This window comes from Macadamia integrifolia, unplaced genomic scaffold (genome assembly GCF_013358625.1).
Source record: "Macadamia integrifolia cultivar HAES 741 unplaced genomic scaffold, SCU_Mint_v3 scaffold3109, whole genome shotgun sequence".
NCBI lineage: Eukaryota > Viridiplantae > Streptophyta > Magnoliopsida > Proteales > Proteaceae > Macadamia > Macadamia integrifolia.
Genome location: NW_024869211.1, coordinates 23,464 through 28,532, shown reverse-complemented (window position 1 = coordinate 28,532; position 5,069 = coordinate 23,464).

Sequence of the window (5,069 nt, the reverse complement as noted above, 5' to 3'; positions counted from 1 at the left end):
AGTGTATGTCTTTGAGGACTTTGGCATAGGTTGGGATTTGAGTTATGACATCCAAAAGAGGGATGTTTACCTCTACTTTCTTGAAGACTTCTAAAATTTTTTCCATTGAAGCTGTCTTCTTCTTATTCATCAAACGGTTAGGATAGGGGACAGGAGGGACATAAACACTGTCAGAAGTTCTCTCATTAATAGAATCATTTTTTATAGCTTCCACCAATTCATCCTTAATCTCTTCAGGTCCATCTGACGAACCTGGAATGGGAGGCACAGTAGTAGCCTCGATAGTCGGAGGGTCAACAGAAAGGTCAGATGGTGGAGAATGAGTGGTGCCATTCTGTAGATACTCTCGGCCATTCCGTAGGGCATATACCGCATTACACTGGTTGGAGGGTGCAAACCAGTGGAGTCAGCACCTGATGTCTAGGATTCGGCTCTGGCTGACTAGGCAATTTTCCTTTCTCCTTCTCATGCATGATTATGACAAGTTGGGTGAGTTGCCTCTCCATATTATTGTGGCTTATCATTAGAAGGGCCATGCTTTTCTCTAGCTCACTAATTCTTGTCGCCTCTCCAGTGGATGTAAACCCCGGGGGTTGTTAATAAGGTGTTTGGAGAGGGGGCCTAGCAAAATTTGACTGAAGACCTAGATTAGGCCGAGGGAAAGAATTAGGTAGTGGTGCAAAATTGGGCCTCTGGTGATTAGGCTGCCCTTGGTTGTGAAAGTTGGATGGACCTCCTTGATTCCCTTGGCTCCATGAAAAATTGGGGTGATTTCTCCACCTTGGATTGTAAGTGTTGCTAATCGGATTGTTCGGGTAAAGAGCATTAACACTTTCATTGCCCCTAAAACTATTGGGGCATTCTTCCATTACATGTCCAAGGGAGTGACACCAATTGCACATAGAGACCTGATTTTGGACTTGGTGGACTGGGGCATGTGCTTTAGGGACAAGGGCTTCTATTCTCTTAATGAGGCTATCTAAATGGGCCTCATTGGCTACTATCCCATCGACATAGTACCCTTTACCTCCTATAGTTTTCTCACTTTTCTGAGTAGATTCCCATTCTCTTGTCTTTTCAGCTAGGTCAATGAAAAAGTTCCAAGCTTCGTTTTCGTCCGCATAAGCTGTGAAGCCTGTAGGACACATAGACTCTTAACATCTGCTTGGTATGGTAGTCTATCCCTTCATAATTATTTGGCAAAGATGCCATTTGTCAATCCGATGATGGGGACACTCTTGGAGAAAGTCTTGGAACCTTTCCATGAGTCTACAAAATGACTCTTGACGTTTTTGTCGGAACTACATGATCTCGCTCTTAAGTTTGTTTGTTTTATGCAAAGGAAAAATTTTTCTTAAGAACGCTATCGTAAACTGATCTCATGTGGTAATGGAGTTAGTTGGCAGCCCATATAACCATCTTTTTACTCCATCCTTGAGCGAAAAGGTAATGCATCTAAGTTTAATAGCATCATCACTGAGCTGTTGTATCTTAATGAGGACACAAACCTCCTCAAATTCTCTCAGGAACAAATAAGCATCTTCGGAGGATAGCCCATGGAAGTGGGGTAACATAGTGATGAATTGAGTTTTAAGCTCATAATTGTTCCCTGTGGTAGCTGGTAATCTAATGCAAGAAGGTTGGGCTGCCCTGGCTGGGTAGAATCTATCCTTTAAAGTAGGCTTAGGTTGTTCTGCCATTCTTAAAATAGGTACTCTTACTCAACGATTGGTAGAATCACGGGTCCACACACTCATGCAACAGAAAACTATCCACAACTAGAGTAAGACAAGCACAAAAGAATGGAAAGAAAAACTCTTTTTTTTTTATGTAATTTTTGATTTTTTTTTTTGGCTTTTTGGGAGCTTACCAGCAGGGATCCAGGGTTGCTCAGGTAAATTCCTGAGGTACTGCTACAGGGCAAAACCTGTCTTTATCATGCTGTGAGGCATGGCGGCCTCCACTGATACAACTATTATTGCAAGTTGATCTTCTCAGGAATTCAATAAAAGAAAAGAAAAAATAAAACAAAGCAAACAAAACACTCCGATTTACCAAAAGAAAGCGAAAAATAGCATGGAGCTGTCTCCCCGGCAATGGCGCCAAAAACTTGTTTGAGATTTTAAATGTAACCACAAATGTACGGATCAGTGTAGCTACGGATCGAACTCAGGGAGAGCAGCCACTTTATTTTTTTGCTTCTTTTAATAATGCGAAAGTGAACCTATTAATGGTTGTGATCTAATTCTAACTGCCGTCCTAAACATATGTATCTAAAATAACGTCCTAACCATTCGTCATCTAAGAATTTAAAGACGCAAGCCACGCAATTAAAATTAAATAAATAAATAAATGAAAATAAATAACCCACGCAATTAAAAAAAGCAATAAAGGGAAAAAAATACTGAAATAAAAATAAAATAAAAGAAAGGGGATAAAGCTAGAGAGAGACTCACAAGTAAGTTTCTCTACTTAGCCCGAGGGATGCATCATAATATGAGTTTCCCTACTTGACCAGAGAGTCACTCTTACAAAGGTTACTCTACTTGGCTTTAGGGAAATGGAGACAATTCAAATAAAAGCAATAAATTGATGGTTCTATAGCTAAGAGGGGCAAAGCCAACATATACACTAGCCATGAACCTTGGGGGAAAGGGATAGCAATAATGTAACGACTGAAATTAAAATCCTAAATTAAGAAAGAAAGGGTAGTCAGAAAAGGGAATGAGAGGGGGGTGGAAAATTATTGAAGGGGCCTACTTACTTGAATCAATGCTTGAACTGAAAACTTGATCGATTTGAGATACTACCAATACTAAAAACCAGATCTGGAATAAACCAAATCTGAAATTTCTAGTACTAGAGAAAATAAATCTAAAGAAAAAAAAATGGAACTTGAAAGACATGCTTCATAGCTTGTTCTTGTCACCTAGAACTAAGCCTAGAACTAGAACTTGAAAATGACAACTTCAATTGCTTAAACAATAAAAATAAAAAAACTGAATCAAAAACAAAAGTGCTTGCATTAATTGAATAAAAAGAACTTACAAAAGTGTTTAAAGCATAAACCTAGAACTATAGCTAGAGAAATAGAAAACTAGAGAAAGAGATAGAGCAACTAAAAATGAAAACCTAGAAGAAGAATGAAGTGTCTCCCCTCCTCTTACATGAGTTGTATTTATAGGGAATGGGGAGGTAGGGTAACAAATTTCTTTTTCCTAAAAGGGAGAAACCCACAATTGGTAGTGAGATCTTTTGAGACCAAAAGTGCTAAGGTGGAGGAGAGAGAAGAGAGAAATAAACTTGAAGAAATTTCCTATAATTTTTTTTTTATTTATTTCTCTTCTTTTTCTCCCTCAAGGGACGATTTTCCTTCTTTCTTTGTGTGATTTGGACAATCTTTTGGTGATGAGGAGAGAGAAGATTTGGACAAGATTTATTTCTCCCTTTTTTTTTCTTCTCTTCTTGCGTAGGAACCCCTTCCACGATTTTCCTTGCTTCTAATTTGATGTGAAAATACCCCCATGCCCTTAGTGCTTTAAGTGAGTGAAAAGTAGGAAATCTTCAACAAAATTCTCCAAAAAAAGACAACCATGAGATTCGAACTTGAGACCTCCTGGTGAGCAAGGGAATTTTGCACACCATAGCTCACCAACTACACTAGGAAGTTGTTGTTGGAGAGATATGACGTCCGATAATGTTTAAAGCCTTTAAAATAAAAAACCTGCAAAAAGAGAGTAAAACCCAAAGTAGCCCCGTTCTAAATATGTAAAATGCATGTTTTATTACCCTAGATTTCACACATAAATGTGCTCATCAGCCCTCCATCAGGCCGTGCTGCCACCTCGGCCCTCTATCAGGCCGTGCTGCCATCTCGACCCTCCATCAGGTCGTGTTGCCACCTCGACCCTCCATCAGGCCGAGCTGTCACCTCGACTCGACCAACTTGTCAGGTCGGCTCGGCACAATCAAGTAATGCACCCAGAAACGTGCACACATCCACTCCTACATTCAAGGGACATGATCCCTGATCATAGGGGTGATGACTCACTTCTTATTTTACTGAAAAATCTCTCTTGAGCATGTACTATGGAAAGATCTGACTTAGGCATCGGAGAGTCCCCCGTCGGGTCGGCCTGGCTCTCCCTTGTCATCTCTTCTGTGCAGGTTCGCCAAAGCACCAGGAATTGCAGGGAAGATCACCCGGTCAACTTTTACTGCATCAGGGCCTAATGCCCTATAGCAGAAAAACCCAAACTTACCCAGTGGATAGGGGTTTCCACGGTGTACATATTGTACGTAGATGTCGAGATGCAATGGGGCCATGAGCTGGAAATAACCTATTAATATGATATTTCAGTTTTCACTAGTTGTACCAAATGCACCCTAAGGACTATTTGGTATGGGTATAAAAACCAATTTTATTTGAAATTCTCTCATTTACACGCTTGTTGTTGTAGCAAGCAAAGAAGGAGGTAAAGAAGAAGAAAAAGAAAGCAAGAGAAAGAGAGCAAGCCTTAGCATTTTGGGACTCTCTTAGTCAATCCACAGTGTAGGTGAGTCAATTTTCTTGGGTTAATTTGGGTAACTTCCCTGAATTGGATAGTAGTATGCTAGGATATATTTGTATGAAGCAATTGAGTTCAGCAGTAGGTTCCCAGAGATGAGTTGCAACTCCCAGTTGCTGCAATTCTCAGTTCAAAGTGGGTTCAGAGACCCAAGCCCACTCTAACCCATCTATATGAGCCTTAAAATTAAAGAAGTGTCTATACACGTTAGGGATTTGCTAATTAGAGTTGAGATTTGCAGTTAAATTCAGCAAATTATGAGGTTTGTTCACTCATTTGTTGCTTGCTGAATTTTTTAAGTAGAAATTGATTAAATTTCTCAATTTTCCTCTAATCTTTGTAAATTCTTCCAAAATTATCTTAATTGGAGCTGGAGCATGTTCCACCCATGATTCCAAGGGCTTTCCCACTCCAAAGAAGTAGGTAATGTTGAAGGAAAGCCCAAGCTTGAGGCTAGGCACATATAAGTTGCTAAATTTTTTGAAAACCCTGGACAACTTG